This window comes from Amblyomma mixtum, chromosome 4 (assembly GCF_055824585.1).
Source record: "Amblyomma mixtum isolate Tamu chromosome 4, ASM5582458v1, whole genome shotgun sequence".
In the NCBI taxonomy this organism is placed as follows: Eukaryota; Metazoa; Arthropoda; class Arachnida; order Ixodida; family Ixodidae; genus Amblyomma; species Amblyomma mixtum.
This window is the reverse complement of record NC_143015.1, coordinates 120019005-120043403: the sequence shown is the minus strand read 5'-3', so window position 1 is coordinate 120043403 and position 24399 is coordinate 120019005. Positions and strand designations below refer to the sequence as shown.

Sequence of the window (24399 nt, the reverse complement as noted above, 5' to 3'; positions counted from 1 at the left end):
ATCACTAGCTTTAGCGAATGAAAATGGTCACCGAGTGTAGTTTTGGCAATAGTGACCTGAAATTAATTATTGCTTAGATCGCTGGGCACGCATATGATGAACGTGAAACGCCGGTGTGACCCAGACTGCCGAGCCGTGCTTTACGGCCAGCAGCAGTCGTCGCCGTCGCTAGCTTGTGGATGACAAATTAGGCCGTTTCAGTTAAAGCGAACGGTCGCCAAACATAATTCTGGATAAAGTAGTTTAAAATAAAGTACTGGTCACGTCGGAGGAAGCCGGGACAAAAAACGAGAAGCGCCGGTCCTGCGCGATGTCAACAGCCCGCGGTTGTTAAGTGTTTCTCAGGCGTGCGATCGCACCATCGCTTCCCACACATTATCGCACTGCGTAAACAAGCACGGCTACAGCCGGTAAAAAAGAAAACAGGTTGATTAATAGAACTAAAGCACCGATTGCGTTTTATGTCATAAAAACGAGTACTAACTGTTCGTACGCAGCGATGTAAACAACAGTATGAGTGCATGCAGTTGTCCTCATCGGCGCACTCCTGGGGAAATTTCATGCTGACGCGGTAAATGTTCACTGCTGTAATATATAATCTTCAAGCACTCCCTTAGACAGAACACGGGCTATTTGCTAAACATGACACAGTTGGTTGACACAGTAAGCGTGACACAGTCGGATGTTGCGTTCCGCGGCCACGGATCACCAGCCGAGCACCAGCAGACGCAGAACGGCGTTCTCCCAATGCATGTATACACAGAGCCCTCGCCGCTCATGTGCCCATGGTGGTGGTGAATAACTTTATTCATAAAAGCCCCCCCCCCCCCCCAAAAAAAAAAACGAAAATTATGCAGCAGCATTGCGGGCGGTCTTCAGGCTGCCGGTTGTGGCGTCCTGGCCGTACCTAGTCGCGACGCCCTCTGCCCCGGTCACCAGCCGAAGTTGGAGATTCGCATGTTCCCATTGCTCTGCGTAATCACAGCAGGCGTCCGTTCCGCATACACTCGGTGTGGAAAGATCGTGAAGAGACGATCCATGTATCCCTTGCGCCCGCTAGTGTTGAAATGCGTACCATATATTTTGTGGTGTTTCGAAGGCTTCCACAGGGTAAATCGCCCTTGCAAACCTTGCCGATTTATCCTGCGCACCCATTCTAGCTTCAGTTTCTTGTCCTTGGGGAGTACTATCGCGCTCAATATGAGTTGCAACGCGCGGTCATCGACCGGTGCTCGTTCCGTGGTGTGCCTCCTCCAAACAGTCGCTCGGAATTCTGGGAGAAACTTTTTCCTGAGCGGGGGTGCTGTTTTTTCCTAGAACAGCAGTTTCTCCCAGAATTCCGAGCGACTGTTTGGAGGAGGCACACCACGGAACGAGCCCCGGTCGATGACCGCGCGTTGCAACTCATATTGAGCGCGATAGTACGTGGTATGAAATGTTGATGTCCTTTCTCGTGTTGTTACTACAGCCGGGCACGCAGCACCTTTGACCGCCACCGCGATTCTAATCTGCAGACATGTCGAATGTCTAAAAAAATCCCCACAAAATTGCAGAAAGACTAAGAGATAACCACCACAGCAGTGCGCTGCAACATTTACAACGCGCACGAGAAGACGCACAACGCCTGAACACGGCGGCACAACACAGAAACACGCTTGACAGCAGACGACGCGGGCGGCGACCGCTCCTTTCTCCCATCATGCTTTGCGCGGATCCGCTAGGGGATGGCGCGGCGCTGCAATTTGTGGAAAGGTCTATAGCACCTCCAGCTGCACTGCTACCGTCTGCAACGGCCCGAAACGCAGCAGACACCTAGCAAAAACGTCTGGAACGAGACAAAAATAGATTTGGAAGTTTTTCGTGATGTTTTATGGACTTAAATTATGCAAAGAGAGTTTATATTAAACTTCAAATAGTTTTTTGGACATTACACGTCAAGTGATGGCAAATATTCTTGCTCGAACGGCTTGTAGTTAACATAGCCTTGACTAGATGGCGCCACTGCTTTACGTTTGTTTTTTCATTTTATTTAAATTTTGGGGTCATTTTGCAGACGAAAATAAGCACTACAGTAATAATTCGTTTCAAAAAACTCGGAAATGTTATATTTTGGCAAGGTAGCGGCAGTGTCGACCATTTTAGAAGGACCGTTCGCATCCATGTCAAGCAGGTGGCGTTTAACGTTTTCACTGTCTGTGGGGATAAGTTGCTTGCGGCACGCTAACGTAATCCGCTATCGCGCTAACGCTATACTAAAACTCTCTTTTCGGGCCTCATTCCTCCACAGATAATGCCCAGGAGCCGATTTTTTGTGTTCCTTGCTTTTGTCTGTCATGAACCTGGAGAACTGACCCCGTCCACGATGGCAAGCTGCACAGAATCGCACATCTACTGCAGCATATGAATGACGTGTGACGTCAGCATTTTCAGCCATACCGAAATTTGTGCGTGGACCAACGAATAGTTGAATCAAAAGGACGATCTGGAATTCGGCACTATATGCCTGACAAGGGCTTCAAATGGGGGTATAACCTGTGGGTCCTTGCCGACTCAAGTACTGGTTGCACTGTGCAATTCAGTGTTTACATACCTGAAATAATGAACACTGACAGTATACCTCGTTTATACGTTCCTGGTTCATACCATTTCCCGGTTTGTACGCTCAAAATCGCGGACATTAAATATTTTATATATCCGGATTAATACGTTCTTGGTTTAAAATTTCTACGAATTGTGGTCGTCGTGTATTGATCACCCGCACATGCTCAAACATACAAATGTGCCGAACGTGAGGGCACGCGACATGAAAATCTGAAATGCGGCGGCCATCACCTGCTGTGGTGTCTTCTCTGCAGTGTTAATGTGCTACGAGGCGAAGCATTAACGCCGCCCAGAGCAACAACAAGGGTGAAAACGGGGATTCGACATAACGAGCAGAAATGCTGAGATTTCTTCGCTATGCATTAGGGCAAGGGGGCGAAGCAGCTATGAACTTTTAAAGCGATGCGCTTACATACGAGAGCGGGCCGGGTCTGGGGAACGCAGCTTAAAAAGCAGAAACGCTGCGACAGTCAGCCGCCGCAGTTGCTTCTCCGCAGTACTCGGGTGCCAGGGGCGAAGCATCCAGAAATGTCGAGGAAAAGATTTTGGTTACTACATTCATCACTGCCGTCGACTGACCGGGTGTGTAACAAAGCTCCTTCCGCAGACAGAATTCTGCGAGCACTTCATAAGTATCGACTCAGATCTTGCGCTAAGAAATGATAATTGACATTTTCGCGAAGTGAAATTGTTTTTGTACCTCATTCAACAGTTACAATTTTCAAAATCGGGCGGTTCGAATCATACGTTTTCTCCCGCAACTTTTTTAAAAACGTATCAACGAGGTATAACTAGCATGTTTTAAAAGAACCTCCAAGTGGGGCCTCTATTCCACTGCGTAGGAGGTTGAAATTATGACACCATGTGTGACTGCCACTGGTCAAACACAAACGAGTCGCAGTGGCCTGTGAGTGATAGGGTGGATTTGTGGCCGAGACGAACAGAACCTGGTTTGGTTGGTCTCTGCCGGAGGGCAAAGTGGCCGTCCTCAAGGTGGTAGATTTGTACTTGTGCGGTTGTCTTTGTTGTGGATTGAGGCGTGCGCGTACGGAATGACGACGTGAAACTGTAAAAAGAAGCTCTCCCTGAACTCTGCAGCTGGCTATGCGGTCCCGACCTGGTTGCCCGCGCATTGGTGTGCCTGTGCCAGCTGTGCTCCTCCACCAGTGCCCAGGGCCCCATGGCGGTGCTGGAACGCAGGGTGCTCGAGCTGACCGCCATCATCAAGCGTTCGGGGTAGGGATATGTGTGAGACACGGAGGAACCTCCAGTCGCTTACCAGCAGATATTTTACAGTGAAAAGTTGTAACAGGGGGCTTATCCACCTAGGGCACTTACCTGGCCACAGCTGTTCTTGACGTTGCGCTTCAGAGTCAGTTTGTGTTGCTCTGCTCGGTCTAAGTACTAATAAATAGTAATCAAAATGCAAAAAATGACTAAAGCATTCTAACAATATAAGCAGTTGAAAATAATTATGTACAGCTGTTGGAGCATAGTGTACCTTAGGCGCAGTGGAATTTTCTGAAGGTTTTTCACGTTTATAGTACACTGTCCATTGACTTGATAAGATTGATAATATAGATTGACTAATTTTAGAAGGGATTTGTTGTGTAATTTATTCATTTTTTATTTAAAGGTACTGTCAGTCCTATAGATTGGATTTGACTGGATTGGACTAGCTTAATATGCAGATTGTTCTTTGTAGCTTTGTTGTCTTTTGTGCTCACATACAGTAGCCTGAGCTGCACAAAAAAAAAGATTAGGCTGCAATAATAGTCATCTGTAACACAAGACAAACTGAATTGAAACACAGATGAGAGACAGAACATGTTGAGCCAGTTGTGACAGTTGCTGATCTTTTCTGAAGTAACAGGTTCGGTATGTTGTGACCAGTTTATGTATAGTAGGATACAACTTAAAAAAACAGCAGTTGCTAACACTGGGCCGCGACCCACGGCGTCTTGTATTACTCCACTGGCCAACCGCAACTGTAAACGAAATCAGCTTTTTAATGCTTGACTATATCAAACAATCCACGTGTCAAAATCCTAGAGCTCATAATTTTTTGCTCGTGACAAGCTTCTTGTTTAGGTAACAAAGAAATGTTTAAGCAGCATACTACTTTTTCGTCGTGGAGAAATACTGCGCGCGGAGGCTGAATGTGGGCAGAGCTTCACTGCAGACTTAAGGTGAATCCGACTATAGAGTGTAGCACTTGTTGTCAGTACCTTGCACAAGTTTACTTGGGGGACTCGAGAAGAGTGCGGTGATGGGGCTAGTTGGTACGACATTCTAAGAACAACAAGTAACTGTATGTACTGGATTAAGATCACATATGCGGGCCCATAAGTATCCTGTATACGTGATGTACTGGATTAATAAGTCGTAAGACTTGATTCTCTTGCGGATTTGTACACTAAGGATGCATAGTCTATTCTTGAAAGAATCAGACTACGGTGCAGTTTTAGCAGGCATTTTGTATCAGTGCCCCAGGAAGGATGCAACAGGATCTTTAGGGTGTTCATGGCTTTCAAACACTTTCTTTTTATGTATCTGACGTGGGCTAGCAGTACGAGTTCGTCATCTAAAATGACACCTAAGAATTATTGCTCCGCTGTTACCATTAATTCCTGCCAACCAAGAAAGATGGAAGGCCACGTACCATTCCTCATTTCCGTGAGAAAAGTACGCAGGCAGTTTTTGCAGCGTCAAATTTAAAACCATTCTCACTGGCCTATTTTACTAGACGGTCAATCATCACCTACACCTGTCTCTCGCATATAGCCATATTTCAAGGCCAAAAACTGATCTGCAGGTCCCCCTGTATAGAAAACGGAGATCGGAATGATGTCCCGAAAAGAATTAACTTTCAAGACGAACAGTGTACAACTCAGTACACCGGCCTGGGAGACGCCATTTTCTTACAGAAAAACTCACTGCAGAGAATTTCCCAGCCAGACTCTGAAGGTCTGGTGATTCAGGTAGCTTTGAAAAATGTAGAGCATATTTCCACGTTTTCCATAAGTTGCCATAAGTCGCGTCATATGCTTTTTCAAGGTAAAAAATAAGAGACAAAACTGCTTATGTATAAATGCATTTCTAATATAGGCCTCAAGCAGCACCAAGTTACCTGTTGTAGACCACCCAGCCCTAAAGCCGGAGAGAAAAGGGTCTAATGTGTCATTTCGTAATAGGAAATATGCCAGATATCTAATTATTAGGTTTGGTTTATTAGGGTTTAACGTCCCAAAGCAACTCGGGCTATGAGGGACGCCGTAGTGAAGGGCTCCAGAAATTTCGACCACGTGGGGTTCTTTAAAGTGCACTGACATCACACAAGCCTCACATCTAATTATTATTTTTTTGAACAACTTGCAGAGACAACCGGTCAAGGCTATTGGTCTACAATTTGTAACGGTAGAGGGACCTTTTCAAGGTTTAGGATAGGAATCACTACAGCCTCCTTCCAAGAAAAGGTAGCTGTCCAGTAGTGAAGAGTTTGTTGTAAAGAACCAGTATGCATTCAAGAATTTCTTCAGGCAGGTTTTTATCATTTCGTATGTAACAACTTCATCCGCCCCTGGCACCAATTCTTGCTACTGCATAGGGCTGCTTTACGTTCATACATGCTTATTCATCGATCGTACCCTTTCCCACAGCATCTCCAGCTTTGTATTGTCCACTGAACTCTTGCGAGCTAGAAACTTAGGATGCCAATGCAAAGTGCTCTCCAAGTGCGTCTGCTTGTGCTTCAAACGTCTACCCGAGGCAATCTACCACTGGTTTACATTTCGCCATTTCAGCTTCCTTACTCTCTGGTACACCTTCTTTGCATTCGTACACAAATTCATTGAGGAGATGTAGGCTGACCAACTACCTCACTTAGTTAGACGTATGCGTCTTCCATTCGATTTGCAGTGCTCGAATTCAGTCCAATTTTCATCTCTTGGGTAGCTAGAAAACTTGCTCTAGACTTTATTTAGCTGTTTTCTTACCATGCTCACAGCCCCGATTCCACCATGGCTCCGCAGCAGTAACAGTACCTCTGCACTGTGGTACGGATTGGCATGCTGCATTGAGTACGTGCTGTGCAATATATGCACCCAGTTCTTTTGCTTTGAGATGACTGATAGAGCCGTACGATAAGGACAGCTTTTCAAATTTTTCCCAGTTGGCACAAGACGACTGCCAGCAATATGGCGGCTTATCAAATTCCTTTTCTGCCTGCAGTACTACTGGGAAATGATCGCTGCCATATGGATTTTTTGTCTTTCCAAACCAGGCATGACATAAGGATGGGTGAGCCTATTGTTAAGTCAATTGAGGAATATGTGTTGTGTGCACAACTGTAGCAAGTGCTAAACAAACATGCAACGGGTGATAACAGGAATCTTTCCATTTGTTGGCCTCACACAACACTATGGGACTCACCTCAGAGTGTGCTGTGCGCGTTAAAATCACCTAGTAGCAAGTATGGTTCCGGAAGTTCATCTATTAAACTTGAAACTGTGAAATGCTGAAATGGTAGTCGGGAGGAATATATCAAGAACAAATTGTTACCAGTCTACCAAGTATAGTGTTGACATGCCACTGACCTATCTATTATTATTGCCACACCGCCTGACGTCATACGACCGTCGCAACGGTCACTGTGGAATACAGCACACTGCTTCAAAAAGTCTTTGTCAGAGGCATTCAGGTGCGTCTCCTGTACCAAGAGCAGCTTCGGTTGGAATTCAAAGATTAATTCTCTTATATCTTCGAGGTTATGCAGCAGGCCTCTAATGCTCCACTGTATTTGCGTAGCCATAACTTCCAAGATATACAAGAGAGCTTCAAAAACCTAACTAAGGGGGTGAATCTTTACTGCCATTTTTCTTTCAAGAGGGCAGCGCCTTCCAATTGACGAAGTGCGTGCAGACGTCATCGACGCACGTGCAGGTGGCGCCACAGTTCTCGAGGAGACTGCCAGCATGCGTGCACCTCCTGTCAAGTGCCACCAGCAAATACTTGCGATGGAAATTCCGTGGCTTCATCGCACGGAAGAACGTTTGGTTTGGTTTGGTTTGGTTTATGGGGTTTAACGTCCCAAAGCGACTCAGGCTATGAGAGACGCCATAGTGGAGGGCTCCAGAAATTTCGACCACCTGGGGTTCTTTAACGCGCACTGACATTGCACAGTACACGGGCCTCTAGAATTTCTCCTCCAAAGAAATTCGACCGCCGCGCCCGGGATCGAACCCGCGTCTTTCGGGTCAGCAGCCGAGCACCATAACCACTGAGCCACCGCGGCGGCTAAAGAAGCACGGAAGAAGAGAGACTTCTTTACTGAAGAGGTCGCTCAGGGCAGGGGAGTGACACACATTGAGGGTAGCAATAGAGATATGGCCTACAAAGGGCGCTGTTCGAAGGAGCACCCCTCCATGGGTTCGTGATAGAGTAGTGACAGCCGGAGGGTGCTGGAGAAGAGGTTTATTTACATTTTTACAGCAGTCAAGTTACGAAAGTGAGAAAAGAAGCGCAAGTGTCCTTAATGGCTTCCACTGTAAATATGCACTTGCTTCGCCCGTTGGTCATCTGCCGAGAGAAACTGGCAGCCGATCACCCTCCTAGGAGTGAAGCAGCAGCCCAATTCATTCTGCTATGCCAAGTTGCTCATGAGGAGTTAACCTCACTCAGGCTGCGTTCAGACCAGCCCCCCAGATGTGCAGGGATAGCCTAACTGACTGACAGTCAATGGGGCAGGCATAGCTGACAGATTTGCCCCAATAACTGCCAGTGGTCAGCAGAGATCAGTCCCTTCAATGTGCTGTATATTTACCATATTTTCCAGTGTATAAGACGCACCCGCCATATATGCAGGCTGTCATTGAAAAAGTTGGTATATAAGACGCACCCCAATTTACCCAGTTAGGCTAGTGAGGCTTAATTAAACATGCTTGCACGACCATCGCAAAATTCACCGTACTTGTGAGAAATTATTAAATTGAAAAAGGCAACACTCACGCAATACTCACCCAGGTTTTAGCAAAAAAGAAAGAAAAAACGAAAGAACTCTCCCATATCTCCATTTCAACAATTTATTTCTACTTAAAACCATCGGAGTCTTCATCTTCGGATGCGCTATCAAAAAGTTCGCCCATTTCTGGAGGCAACGCGGCTGAAACATTCTCTTCGCGCTATGTACTACATACACGGAGCAAAAAAAGTTGCAAAGGGTGGCTAAAAAAGAACGCCGATAAAAAAGAAGCGTGATTGTCGCCAATTTTTGGCATTTCACATTACTTTTGCTTGGGGCTTCCGAAACGGTCGTGGGTTTGTGATCCCGGAAGTCGTCATTCCCGCCATTTCATGATAAAGTTCACCTAAAGAAAGTTTCGCGCGGCGGTCCCGGTATTGAAGTATTAACCGTGTTACAATCACGCCATTGGTAGGATATTTTTTCAGTGAAGAAAGCTTGAACATGAACCAGAGTTTCTGAACTCGCAAAAAAGCCGAAAAATTCGCGTATAAGATGCGCCCTTGTATAGGACGTACCAGGAAGATTTTTGCAAAAAAAGCCGCGTCTTATACACCAAAAAATACGGTAGTGCTTATTAGGAGGCGTGGAAAGAACAACACTGCAATTGTCACTCACATCCTTGTCATGGTCACGAGGGTACAGACAGCCCTTGAAAATAGTATACAGTACCTTTCAATGATGGCTCCATAGTTTCACATAGATGCCTTAAATTTTATCACAGTGGCAACTAATCAACACAGCTATGATGCATTCAAGTCGTTGAGAGATACCTGAAGGTCCTTACTGCAGTGATAATTCTGCACAGCACCTGTTGATGAAATTCCCAGGCCAAACAGCAGAGCCCCATTCGAAACAAGCGCAGTGCATTGCAGTGGTCACTGGCCGGCTATGCAACAGGCATAGAAACTTTTGCAACAGATCGCGCCCCTTTAACCTACATGGACAGCAATTAGAAGCCTAATTTATGCATCTTCCAGGAACGTGATCTTTCTTGAGGGTGGCTTCACTCCAGCAATGAGTATCGAAAGCGCAGGGAAGAACTTCCTTTCTTTGAGCACTGTTCCCTCACCACAGCCGGCTGAAAAGTAATAATTACCAGAGTAACACTCTACTCCTGGTACTGTGCTTTCAAAAACCATCATATTTAGGACGGGCGCACACTGTGAAGAACTGAATGTGCTAGGGAGGCATTGCTGTGCTGAGAGTTGAGTAAACATATAAAATGATATGAAAAATTTAAAAAAAATTTTAAAAATTTAAATTTAAAAAATTAAAAACAAAATTAAAATTTTAAAACGCACGTCACCTAGTACGACTTGGCACACAATAAACACAAGTCACCGAAGAAGGAACACGTGTATACAACAATAAAACTGTACAAACAGTAGGAACAATGTGGCGCCTACTCCCGCGTGGACATGACCGCAGTGACCAGACGAACCAGGGCAGGCAGCTGTGCCAGGTCTTCGTGCCGCCTGCATCACAAACAGTGCACAATCTGCACAACTGGGACCTTACAGCTGAGAAGACAGAGACCTTGTGGTCTGGTCTTGTTGCATGGCTAGAGGCAGCAGCACGAAAACTAAAAGTTCCAGGATTGACTGGAGAAGAAAGCCAACCTCTCACCAAACCCAGTTGAAAGAAACAAAAAAAAACAATTGGAAGGAGCCGTAGCATCACTGAAAACCAATGGTTTTTAAAGGTTTTTGCTGTATATGTACGGCGGCGGTTTTCTGTCCCGCAAGGTCTTTGCCGTACGGGTACGGTTTCAATCTTCCGTTTGAAATTTTGCGCCAAAAGAACAATGCGTGCTCACTGGGGGGTGCTGCCACCTCTTAGGACTTACAAGAACTGTTTGAATTTTGTGCTGCCTTCTTACGGAGATAAGCAGAACTTATGTCTAGCTTTAGCGCGGCGGCACAGACTGCGGCAACACCCCTTTTGTAGTTTTGGTTTCGCCGCGTGATCGCAACGGAGTCGCGCAAAATTTGAGTTTTCTTTTTGTCAGCACTATCTTGCAGGGGCTGCCAAAGTTGATTTCTATCTTTATTGGCGCTGCTCTTAGCTTGCTTATCACCGTTGCTATTCTATTCTATTGAACATTTTCCAGTTGTGAGTGATGCTGTCACCAAAGTACTGTTCCTAATTTTTTTTTACTATTTATTCTCGATTATATACATTTTGTAGATTCAAGATCCGCAATAACGTAATTTGACCACCTGGGATAGTTTTCTTCAAAATAATTCGACCCTCAAAGGGTTAAGTGAACTCTTTTTCTCAACCCCTCACCTTAACCCAAGCTGTGCCTTTCCAGAAAGTCAAATCACAGTCCATGCCTAAAGTACAATTCACATTTTTTTGCCCACTTAATAGGGGACGTGGTAATCAGAGGTGAAATTTTTACTTTTAATGCGAGGGCGTTACTTGGTTTGTTGTGCAAAAACCCAGCCCTCATCGGAAAGGCTTAGCAGAAACACGGCCCACGAATGACGTCACCTTCCCTACAGCAAAAGGCCATCACAAGGCAGGGGTAGATTGAGGAAGGCAAGTCGTATTGTATTGTATTAGATTTTATGGCGCATAAGCAACTCAGATCATCAAGCGCCAAACACATGGTATAATTTCTTTCAAAAACTGGGTGCCCTCAGTGACAGTCCTTAATTTATAGTACACTGCAGCCTTAATTTAAGAAAAAAAGTGTGCAAATTACGTAAGTAAATACAGTAAGCAGGTTAGTGCACAAGACACATGAAAAGAAACATGGCCACGAAGTACAGCTGACAGGCTTACGTCAGAGTAAAATTTCTGAGGCAAGCAAATTAACTTTACCATATCTTGAAAGTCACGCCTCTGGCACCACGAAATGCACCAGCACAAACATTCTAGCTTGCCTAGAGCAAAGCAACGAAGAGAGACGCTGCAGTGAAACCTGCCTGTTCAGTTCCTCTTCTTTGGGTGGTGACAGTATGGCTGAGGCAGCCCTGCGAAAAGGGGAAAAGACACACTCATTTGGTGTGCAATAAGACACACACAAAAGATGGTGGACAGCTTGAAGAGAGAGCGCATCTGTCTTTGACAAAGTTTGCTGCATATGGCCGAAGTTTGTTCGCATAAAAAATGGGCTGTGAACAAATCTATGAAAGTACTGTGCAAGGATTTGTCACAACCGCAGCAGCAATCCTCAGCCCCAAAGTTTCTTAAACAACAATAGATAACTGCGCAAAAAGGACGAGACAAGAGAGAACAACAACACTGGCACCGAAAGAAGCATAAAAGCACACATTTTTTTTTTTTCACACTAACAGTTGGTTTACTGCACCAGCGCCTCCTTCCTTCAACAACAAAACGCATGGACACCAACCACACAAAGACAAAAAAGTGTAATCATCTTGTCAACCCAAAAAATTCCAACTCCCTGCGGAAGTGGCAAGGGAATAAGTCTACTTAGGGCAGGTAGTGGCCGCAGATCCGGATCATGAGAGGGAATTAACTAGAAGAATAAGAAGGGGTGGAGTGCACATATGGCAGGTTCTCTCAGATCATGAATGGCAGTTTACCAATGTCCCTCAAGAGAAAAGTATACAACAGCTGTATCTTGCCGGTACTCACCTATGGGGCACAAACGTGGACGCTAACCTTACCGGTACTCAGTTATGAGGCAGAAATGTGGAGGCTAACAAAGAGGGTTCCGCTTAATTTGAGGATGACGCAGCGAGCTATGGAAAGAAAAATGATAAGTGCAACTTGTGGGGATGCGCTCGCCCACCCGTGGTTCGCTTTCCCGCATTGCACCCCCTACTGTAGTTAGCTCCCCCGCAACGCACTCTTCTCAGTTTGGTTACTTTAGCTAACAGGGGAGGGCACTCGCGTCGCAGCGACACCAGCGCCACGGATGGCGTTTTGCTGCGCGCTCGCGGGGAGCGATGGGGTCTCTTCTCCTTGGTACCGGGAAAGGACGCGGACGCTTCGCGTTCCGCTCCGCTCTTCGCCGGCGGCGACCTCGTGTGGAAACATGCTCCCCTCAGCTCGTCCTGTCCGGCCTCGGAGTTTTTCCCCTGCCCTACCGTAGGCGAACATTCGCTCGTAGCCGTGCTGGTGAGTCGGACATCCTCGATTCCTCAGTGTATTTTGTTGCTAGCTGGCGTTATTGTTGTTATAGCAATAAATGCCTTGTTTGTGTCAGCCAGTGTGTCGTTCCTTTGTTCCCGCAGAGCAAGGCCCGCCGTGGTCGGTGTGCGCTCGGTAGCGCTCGCGACCACGGGGTGGGGTCCGCGCGGTTTTGAACTGGGTCAGCCGCAGTTAAACGGGGAGAACGGGTTTATCTCCCCCATTTTAAACCCCATAAACTCTAAGAGACTGAAAGCAGGAAGAGTAGGTGAGGGAACAAACGCGGGTTGGGCAGCGCATGTAATCCACATGTAACCGCTGGTCCATAAGGGTAACGAAGTGGATTCCAAGAGAAAGCAAGCGTAGCAGGGGGCGGCAGAAAGTCAGGTGGGCGGATGAGATTAAGAACTTTGCGGGGATACAGTGGCTGCAGCTGGCAAAGGATCAGGGTAATTGGAGAGACATGGAAGAGGTCTTTGCACTTGTGTGGGCGTAGTCAGGATGCTGACGACAATGTGATGATGATGATGCTGATGTGGTACAAGTGGACAGATGCCTCACTAACACATTTGTTCCTCCACTCTACCACTAAAAAAAAAAACTGTGCTCGTCCAGTGTGCTTCTTCTCTCTTGTCTCGTCCTTTTTTCCACAGTTATTGTTCTTAGAATGTTCTACCAACAAACCCCTGACCGCACTCAATTCTTGAGTCCCTTAAATAAACTCGTGCAAGGTACTGCCAACGAGCGCTACACTCCATATAAATTGGTCACAACATACCGAACCTGTTACTTCAGAAAAGATTTAAGCAACTGGCTAGACTCAACTCACAACTGGCTCAACATGTCCTGTCTCTCATCTGTGTTCCAATACAATTTGTCTTGCGTTACAGATAACTATTATTGCAGCCTAATCTCTTTTTTTTTTTTTTGTACAGCGCAGACTACTGTATGTGAGCACAAAAGACAACAAAGCAACAAAGCGCAATCTGCATTAAGCTAGTCCAATCCAATCAAATCCAATCTATATGACTGACAGTACCTTTAAATAAAAAATGAATAAATTACGCAACAAATCCCTTCTAGAATTAGTCAATCTATATTATGCCAAAGTCAATGAACAGTGTACTATAAACGTGAAAAACCTCCAGAAAATTCCACTGCGCCTGAACAACGTTATGCTCCAAAAGCTGTGCATAATTATTTTCAACTGTTTATATTGTTTGCATTCTTTATTCATTTTTTTGCATTTTGATTACTATTTATTAGTACTTAAACCGGGCAGAGCAACACAAACTGACTCTGAAGCGAAAGGTAAAGAACAGCTGTAGCTGGTAAGTGCTCACAGTGGATAACCACCCTGTTACAAATTTTCACTGCAAAATATCTGCTGGCAAGTAACTGGAGGTTCCTCTATGGTCACAATGTTTCACACACATCCCTACCCCGAACGCTTGATGATGGCGGTCAGCTCGAGCACCCTCCGTTCGAGCACTGCCATGGGGCCCTGGGCACTGGTGGTGGAGCACAGCTGGCCAGTCTTGGACAGGCACAGCAGTACGCGGGCAACCAAGTCCTGGGACCGCACTGCCAGCTGCAGAGTTCAGGGAGAGCTTTCTCTTTTTTTGCAGTTTCAAGTCGTCATTCCATCCACACGCCTCAATCCACAGCAAAGACAGCCGCACAAGTAGAAATCTATCCCTTTGAGGACAGCCGCTTTACCCTCCGGCAGAGACCAACCGAACCGGGTGCCGTTCGCCTCGGCCACAAATCCACCCTATCACTCACAGGCCACTACGACTCGTTTGTGTTTGAACAGTGGCAGTCACACATGGTGTCATCATTTCAACCTCCTACGCAGTGGAATAGAGGCCCCACTTGGAGTTTCTCTTAAAACATACCAGTTAAACCTCGTTGATACGTTTTTAAAAAGGGTTGCAGGAGAAAACGTATGATCTATCATGCCACACTTCTTCTTTTGCTAACTCTTTTGTACCACGTACTATAGTCAACTGGAATAATCTACTATCACACATCGCTTCTGAAAGGGATCTTAACAAGTTTCAGGACCTTCTAACCCAAATGTCTGTTTAGTTTTACTAATTGATTGTACCACATGACGCATCCAGCTGTTTTGTTATTTTGTTTTGTTCCTGCGGTTGTTATGCCTCTAGAACACTATCTGTTCTTTTTTCGTGTAAATTACAATGTATACTACAGGTTTTTGTTTGCTTCTTGTTTTGTTTTCTACATGTGCTTTTTGTATTTATGTATTGCACCTTGGTGCTTGCTCATTCTTATTTTGCGTTGTGTGTCATTGCTCCCCCCTATGTAATACCCTCAATTGAGGGCCTTTAGGGGTTTATTGAATAAATAAATAAATAAATAGATCTGATCCGCCTAATTCTGAAAATTGTAACTGTTGAACGAGGTACAAAAACAATTTCTCTTCATGAAAATGTCAACTAGAGAGAGAGAGAGAGACTCTTTAATGAAATACAGAGAATTTAGCCGGCGTTTAAAAATCGCTGGCATGCTACTCTGCGTAGGGAGGGGAATTTAAAGACAGAAGGAGAGCAGTATCGAAGAGGTAAAAAAAGACGATAAAATGCAGCCATGAAATGGGTACTAAGGATGCAATGGCGAGTATTGATGTATCCTATGAAATGATGGAGTGCATAGTCCGTCAAATGGGCTGACGAAGTTCACTGCATTAAGAATGCATGAAGGTAACGTGCAAGTTAATTTAAAGCTTATCGAGATGTCGGATGCCTTTTAAATATGTAAATAGAAAGTTCATTGCAAGTCTCTGTTGCCCAAGGCAGGCTAAGGGACCTAAAACTTTGTCCCTTGTTAGGGGCACTGGGCAGAGCTTCTGCATGCAATGCTCATAGTACGCATGCTCGTTAGCATACGCAGGGCACTCAAGCAGGATATGCATTTTTTAGCACAAGATCTGAGTCGATACTTTTCAAGTGCTCGCAGAATTCAGTCCGCGGAAGGAGCTTTGTAACGCATCCGGTCAGTCGACAACAGGGATGAAAGTAACAAAAATCTTTTCCTCGACATTTCTGAATGCTTCGCTCCTCCGCACCCGAGTACTGCGGGGAAGCAACTGCGGCGGCTGACTGTCGCAGCGTTTCTGCTTTTTAAGATGCGTTCCCCCGACCCGGCCTGCTCTCGTATGTAAGCGCATCGCTTTAGTTCACAGCTGCTTCACCCCCTTGCCCTAATGCAGTGCAAATAAATCTCAGCGTTTCTGCTCGCCGTGCCGAATCCCCGTTTTTGCTTTTGTAGTTGTTCAGGGCGGCAGTGGTGCTTCGCCTCGTAGCACATTAACACTGCAGAGAAGCCAGCACAGCAAGTGACTGCCGCCGCATTTCAGATTTTCATGTCATGTGTCCTCACGTTCGGCACATTTGTATGTTCGAACAGGTGCGGTTGATCAATACACGACGACCACAATTCGTAGAAATTTTAAACCAGGAAATCGTGTGGTCCGGGAACGTATTAATCGGGATAAATATGGTGCAACTCCATAAGACAATTTTAATGTCCGCAATTTTGAGCATACAAACAGGGAAACTGTATGAACCGGGAACGTATCAACAAGGTTTTACTTGTATACTGTCAGTATTGCCACGTATCATTGTAGTGTCCGTACATTCATGCAAGGCCGCAGGAAAGGGGTGTTATCATTTTTGTTCCTGACGCAAGAAGCGACCGGACTAATCTCGATTGATCACAGCCATGAAGAGCTGCATCTACGTGTTTCCAGATTACTCTAGATGATCTCGACCTGTTATCTCGAAGTTTCCTTGCCGGCTTTATATTGAACGATGCCGCGAGCAGCGGGCATTCGTAGTTCGACGATCGACGAGCACGCTTGTTGCTTACGCCGCCGCTGAGTGATTTAGTTCTTTTGCGGGCGCAAGTCAGCCCAAATAAAGAGCTTCGTTTCCAAGACTGGTTGGTGTCTTCCTGACTGCTGGACTGCCGTCACTACAACGTGACAGTATTCATCATTTTAGGCATGTTTCTAGCAAAACTGCCATCTTCAAGCATTGGAACTCAGGGAAAAAAACGTTTTTCTTGATTGCAATGCATTTCCTAGGCACGTCTTGTTACAAGAAGGTTCCATATGTAAAGTCCCCTATGCCAGCAGCACAGCCAAGTTACCGGACAGAGAGCAATGCGTCGGATGGACAAACTATCTGGCAGCATGACACCTTGCCAAGAAAAGCTGTCGCCAAATACAGCAATGACTGCTTGCTGTAAATGAGGGTAGGTGGCTGCAAATTTTTCATACGGCACAGCAGCAACAAATGGACAACAGAGATTTATAATCGCTTTGCAAAGCTTCACAAGGGGTGACATAGGCAAGTTTTTAAGCACCGCTACTGCGCCCAACCTCATGAGAATATTCCTGAAAGACTATAGAGGCAGAAATGCACGAGTGGCTAATGTCTGGTTCCAGCAGTCACAGGCACAGCAGATGTGGCCTCACCAGAGCGACGCATTCAAAGGTGACTTACAGCAGCCTTTCTGGAAGGTGGCCACGCCAATCAGCGTACAGAATTTTGTGATATCAGTGCACAACATTACCCTCAAACACCCTCCGACTTGAGCCACCCTGGCTAGCTTTTTTTTTTCTTCGCCGCTAGAGGCTACACTGCTATAGCCTATGGCATCTTGTGCATGGGGAAACCGCATCACAGACAGCCTGCATATATGGCTACCTCTAGCTGAAGACTACATCAAGATATACTCCTCAACCTCCGAAACAAAGCATGTAGGTGAAATGATCTGCGTTATAAAAACAGCACGTGCAACATATGTACAGAGAGAGATGCAAAACATGCCCATATACTAACTGTTGCATCAATCAGAGAAAATTTAAAAAAAATAAAAAAATTCCGCCTGACTGCCTGCTCGTTGCTGTTCAAGGGGGGACGAGGGTCTTAAAACTAACTTTTTTATTTATGGCTAGAATCTCATGAAATTTTCCACACAGATGTGTTTTTCTCTTCTGGTTCCAAATACGTAATCATAATTGAGCTGGTGGTCTTAGATCTTACAAAGTCCAGAATGTAATTAGGTGATTTCTTACGCAGCTTTAATGAACTTTCTCATTGCATTTTGTTGCTTTTATTTACATGAATTGATAGCCAGAGAGTTCCCATACCCGGTGACATTCTTCGTTTTTCTCTAAAGGCATGTCATCGTGATATACAATGTCAAGAGTAAAAGGTCGCAGTATTCTACACTGCAACTTGTCAAGCTAATTGTAAACTGCTATTTATATGTGGCCTAAACAAAAAAATTAAGAATGTCATCAGGTATGGGAATTCACTGGCTATCAATCCATGTAATTAAAAGCAACAAAATGCAATGACAAAGTTCATTAAAGCAGCGTAACAAATTATCTAATTACACTCTAGAATTCAAGATAACTTTTGATCTAAGATCATCAGCTCAATTATGCCTACATTTTTGAAATCAGGAGAGAAAAACACATCTGTGTGAAAAATTTCATGAGATTCGAACCATAAATAAAAAGGTCAGTTTTAAGACCCTCGTACCTCCTCAAAATGCGCACGAAGGTGGCATTTGGCAGGTAGTTTTGTTTTATATTACATTTGCATGGAGTACTTGCCATGTTCGGTCAAAATTAATTGAAAAGCTTCATCATCTGTGGCAACGGCGAACTAAAACTGTGAGCGTTCGCAGTAATGGTGCTGGTAGAGCCATCATGCGCCCTCCAGGTGAACGAGCACTCTGCCATGCAGGGAGGGGTGCAGCTGCGTGCAACAGCGTTTTCTGCGCCCAATTTTGATAAAATAGCCGAGATAGCACTTTCAAACCAACTGCTTAGCCGGTTTCTCTCCCTTGCGTTTCTCCGCAGCCTCAACGGTAGAGCGCTCGTTCCTCCGGCGGGCACAGATGGTGCTACTGGTACTACTGCTGCGAAAGCTTGCCCTTTCAGTCCGCCTCCACCGCAGACAATGGAGGTTTTCGATTAACTCTGACCGAATCAAGCAAGTACCCCACCCAAACGAATTTTAAAACAAAACTTGCTGCCAAATGCCACTTTCGTGCGATACTGCAGCCCGAACAAGCAAGTAGTTAGCCTAAGAGAATTTTTTTCTTCAATTTCCTCTGATCGACGCAACAGTGAGTACAGTGAAATCTCATTTACTATAACAGGCCTAATTAGAAATGCCAGTTTGCTCACACTGAGGATTTGTTTCATTAGCATCAATTGCACCGCAAAGGCTCTGCTGAATTCAATCTCCACCTAATTCAAGAAAATTTTCAATCCTCTAGAAATATCAAGAGTTAAGTATATGCAAAAGATACGGTCCCGGCCATTGCCTTCGGCCTCGCACTGGTTGTTTGGTTGGTTGGTTGGTTTATGGGGTTTAATGTCCCAAAGTGTTTAACTAACGTTCCTAAGGCTATGAGAGACGCCGTGGTGGAGGGCTCCGGAAATTTCGACCACCTGGGGTTCTTTAACGTGCACTGACATCGCACAGTACACGGGCCTCTAGAATTTCTCCTCCAAAGAAATTCAGCCGCTGCGGCCGGGATCGAACCCGCGTATTTCGGGCCAGCAGCCGAGCGCCATAACCACTCAGCCACCGCGGCGGGGTACTGGTTGTTTAGCTCCCGAGGGGAGGCACACAGGCGTGACGACTAGCGGACGATCCCGTCTCCAAGGGCCGTCGCACCACATAGTGTCACTTTTCTGAGCTTCACCTGTATCGGACAGTAAAACGAGCAAAGCTACGTGCTGTTTCAGACGCTAGTCTTTTCTATCCACATTGTTGTTCTTGCCGCCGAGCGTTTCTGTCCGCGCGGTTCTTCTAGTGCGCCAAAAACTGAGCGCTCAGCACACGCCATTCGCAGTTCGCTGCTGCTTGTGAGGTGTGCAACGTGAAAATAGTCTGACTTTCATCTCTAAATGAAGCAACCGTTGCGCAGTCGTTCATCAAATAAATTTACCACGATGCAGGCAGTTCTTTTATGTCGCTTTTTTTCGGGGTAATTCGATAATCACAACATTTTCTCCAGTCCAATGAAGTGCGAAATAACGAGCTTTTACTGTATATGCACTGATATGTGTCGTCTTTGCACTGTCTGGTTCCAATGTATCAGCGAGCAATGGGATGACCTTGGATATTGTGAAGGTGTAGGTTGTGCAACCAAGGGACGAACCACGAAGAAAAGACACAGAGACACACACAAGCGCACTAACAACTGTTACTTCTTGTTGGGAACGCATACTTATACACCTGGCCACTCATGCTCAAACGAAATCTTTAACAACAATAGTCATGCCAAGAGCTGTAAACGCAGACACGAAAGCAAAAAATTGATTTCAGCTATGTACAGAGCCACGGAGGTAACACTGATGCAGTCTACTGCGTTTTCCTTTATGTGGAAAGCTTCCAAAGCCAGCCGCGCGTGTTCATTTTTGCTTTTTCCTAGTATCACGGTCTCGTCAAGTCGTGGTGTGCAATTGTGGCAAGAACTAAGATGGGACACAAGGTGTGCCCCTTTGTCTGTGCTGTTCTTAAGGGGGGACCCTGGTCTTGAAAAGAAAGTTTTTATTAATCTAGATATAGTAATGAAATTTTCAGGCCACATGTATTTTTGTGTGCTGATTTTAGATATGTCATTTAATTTCGTGTAAAACAATTCCTTGAGCACTTGTGCAATTCTTATGCAAGTATTTTGGGAAAAGTTTTGAAGAAAATTTGCAGCAGGAAACTCGCTGAAATGCATGCCATTGGGTTCTCTTGACACCAAGGAATGCAATAAGGGTAAAATTATCACCCTGGCTATCATAGAACTTGAGTTATACGGTACTGAAGTTGTCGCTTCAGAAATGAGAAGAAAAGTGTGTATTCCTGTTTCTGAAGTGGCAGCTTCAGTACCCTATAACTCAAGTTCTATGATAGCCAGGATGATAATTTTACCCTTATTGCATTCCTTGGTGTCAAGAGAACCCAATGGCATGCATTTCAGCGAGTTTCCTGCAGCAAATTTTCTTCAAAACTTTTCCCAAAATACTTGCATAGAAATTTCACAAGTGCTCAAGGAATTGTTTTCCACAAAATTAAAAACATATCTAAAATCAGCACACAAAAACACATGTGGCCTGAAAATTTCATTACTATATCTAGATTAATAAAAATTTTCTTTTCAAGACCAGGGTCGCCCCTTAACTTTATTCGCATGCTCCCTGAGACTGTATCAGTGATATGTCCGTGGCTCTGTACGTAGCTGAAATCAATTTTTTGCTTTCGCGTCTGCGTTAACAGCCCTTGGCATGACTATTGTTGTTAAAGATTGCGTTTGAGCATGCGTGGTCAGGTGTATAAGTATGCGTTTCCAAGAAGAAGTAAACAGTTGTAACCGCACAAGTAGAAATCTTTACCCTCCTACAGAGACCAACCAAACCGGGTGCCGTTCGTCTCGGCCACAAATCCACCCTATCACTCACAGGCTACTGCGACTCGTGTTTGACCAGTGGCAGTCACACATGGTGTCATCATTTCAACCTCCTACGCAGTGGAATAGAGGCCCCACTTGGAGTTTCTCTTAAAACATACCAGTTAAACCTCGTTGATACGTTTCTAAAAGGGTTGCGGGGGAAAACGTATGATCCGAACCACCCGACTTTGAAAATTGTAACTGTTGAACGAGGTACAAAAACAATTTCTCTTCATGAAAATGTCAATTAGCATTTCTTAGCACAAGATCTGAGTCGATACTTTTCACGTGCTCGCAGAATTCAGTCTGCGGAAGGAGCTTTGTAACGCATCCGGTCAGTCGACAACAGGGATGAATGTATAACCAAAATCTTTTCCTCTACATTTCTAGATGCTTCACCCCTTCGCACCCGAGTACTGCAGGGAAGCAACTGCGGCGGCTGACTGTCGCAGCGTTTCTGCACTAAGGGCACTTTGGTGTGTGTCTCTGTCTTTTCTTCGTGGTTCGTCCCTTGGTTGCGCAACCTACATCTTCACAACACCATGTACCAACTAGGCCCAACGGAAGTTTTATGGACCTTGGACAGGCTGGTGATGACGATGCAGAGCAGCCTGGTCCGCCGCTCGCTCAGCAGGCCCTGGGCACTGAGCAGCTCGAAGGCCAGGCACTCGAGTACCTCGAAGTAGGCACCCACTGCCTTGGGCGAGCACAGCGTGCTCTCATTCGGGGAGGCAAACTCGCCCACAGCCCACACCTGCCAAGACGATGCACATCACTCTCTGTCAAGAGCACTCCGGCAGAAGCGATGAAAACAAACATGTCGACAAGCACCACAATGGCTACACCAAGATTTTGCTTCATTTCTTCTACAACTAGACAATCGTTTCTGCTGCAGATACACTAATGGCACTTTGGTGGAAGTTGTAGTAAAGCCAAGCATGATACCAAAAGTTGTTTTTGCGTCAAGCTGCACATACTCCAGAAACAAAACACAGACTGGCAGATTGCCTTCACAGGGGGCGCTGCACAATTCTGAGGCGAATTTCTTGACTGCGGTATGCGACAACAAATGCAGGCCCAGCTGTTTCCACTGTTTCCGGTTGCCTGGCTGCAAATGAACAGTCTAGTAGAAAAGGCTAAGAATTTACCAATAAGGAGAAAGTTTGGTTTTGTTTTGGTTTATTAGGGTTTAATGTCCGAAAGCGACTCAGGCTATGAGGGGCGCCGTAGCGAAGGGCTCCGGAAATTTCGACCACCTGGGGTTCTTTGACGTGCACTGACATCGCACAGCACACGAGCCTCTAGAATTTCGCCTCCATCGAAATTCAGCCGCCGTGGCAGGGATCGAACCCGCGTCTTTCGGGCCAGCAGCCGAGTGCATAACCACTGAGCCACCACGGCGGGTGATAATGAGGGAGTGTCACAGAGGACAACCTACTGTAGGCAGTTGAGTCATACTTATTAATTTGAACAGAGAGTAGGCCTGTGCAAATATTTGATAATTATGAATATTCGACCAAATAGTGCAGTATTCGATATTCGATTCGATCCAGATGTTTGGTATGTGACACCTCGAAGTATTTGTTTCGCACATAACGTTTCGGGAACTCTCCCTCTGTTCAGTCTAGGTTCAGTGCACATTTTCCTGAATGGCACTGCAGCACGCGCAAAACCGAAGCCCTGATTCTGTGCTGCGTGACTGCGCTCCTTCGCATATGCCGGAGCCAGTAAGCAGAAGCCCAGATGCGTTCCTGCCAGGTGTCTGCGGCCACGCCACCAGCGGTGCACAAGCACCGTGACCGGCATGGCAGCGAGCATCAACAGAAATAGTTAGCACAACCTGAACCGCTTCCGGTGCCTATGGGGCAGACTGCAAAAGCTGGCTGACGCCCTTAAATCTCTAATCGCTCCCTCGATTTCCGCGGAACGAGTTTAAGCTGACTGCTGGTGCTGCAGCCGCTCTTCTCCGCACAAAATTTGTGAATCAAGCGTGATGGCACGAGCTCGAGAGGAAGCCAGCTAGAGGCACACAGAGATGGATGCCCACGTAAAGCAGCGCTGGGCGTGCAGTGTTCATGGAGCCGTCACTTAAAAGTAACGGCTGTGCAACCAAGAAATCGCGATTAAGACCCTGTAGGTCGACACTCCCAATTGCCGACAGTCATTTTTGCAGGACATCAACACAGCTTCAGTGAGTGTGACAAGGCTTCAAGGCATTCTCTCATCTATTTTTTCTTGTACGGCCTTGTGTGTTAAAAGAATACATGACTATGCTGTTCAACCTTTTTTTGTGTGCAAGTATTTGAAATATTCGCATCAAACAAAATTGCTGTTCGCTTCAAACAAATAAACCACTATTCGCACATGCCTAACCGAGGGAGCTAGAATAACATTTTTCATTCATTTTTCTACCAGTATAATATGATATTAACAACGACAATCTTCAAACAAGCTCCGGCATAACCACTTCCCCACAGCCCAGAAAATGCTCATCACAGTTCATCATACAGGCGTGCAACCAGTGTGTTTAGCACATCAAGTACACGTCCTGACACAGGGATGACACATCCTTACCAGGTTTGCGAAGAAGTCAGGCCCCACATCGTACGAGCTCATGTGGCTCAGGAACTCCACCAGCTCAGAGGTCAGGAGGAAGGTCATGTCTGGGAACTTCCTGAACAGCTGGGGAAGGGCATCTGCCAGCACCCTGGGGCGTGACTTTCGTTTAGCGCCTAGGCTGAGGAGTCCTCAAGCATGCAAATTCTCAACTCGCAAACATGCAAGACCACATAAAATGACTCTGAAAAACCAAGCAAACCAAAAATTCTAAGACAGTACCCAAGACCCCTCTCTATTCAGTCTCCACAAAAGTAAAGCGCCTTGCGGATCAGCCAAGAACTGCCTTATTTCCTGGAATTTTTTTAATACAGTCTACCGTATTTTCCGGTGTATAAGACGCGGGTTTTTTTCAAAAATCTTGCTGGTGCGTCCTATACAAGGGTGCGTCTTATATGCGAATTTTCCGGGGGTTTTTTTTGCGAGTTCAGAAATTACTCAGGTTCATGTTCAAGTTCTTTTCACCGAAAAAACATTACTACCAATAACGCGGTTGTAACACGGTTAATAGTTCAATACGGGAACCGCCATGCGCAACTTTTTTAGGCGCACTTTAT

General features: G+C 45.7%; 1 pseudogene across 1 annotated transcript in view; it reads right to left on the bottom strand.

Annotated features, from left to right (window-relative positions):
• Positions 1-9929: 9929 nt before the first annotated feature.
• Positions 9930-24399, bottom strand: part of LOC149348087 (AP-5 complex subunit zeta-1-like) — a 54114-nt pseudogene continuing 39644 nt past the window's right edge. The window contains exons 14-19 of the transcript XR_016282576.1: positions 23801-23933; positions 21804-21980; positions 14173-14321; positions 11557-11604; positions 10026-10098; positions 9930-9938 (exon numbers count right to left, since the gene is read on the bottom strand). The product of XR_016282576.1 is annotated as an AP-5 complex subunit zeta-1-like (transcript). The remainder of the gene's footprint in view (positions 9939-10025; positions 10099-11556; positions 11605-14172; positions 14322-21803; positions 21981-23800; positions 23934-24399) is intronic.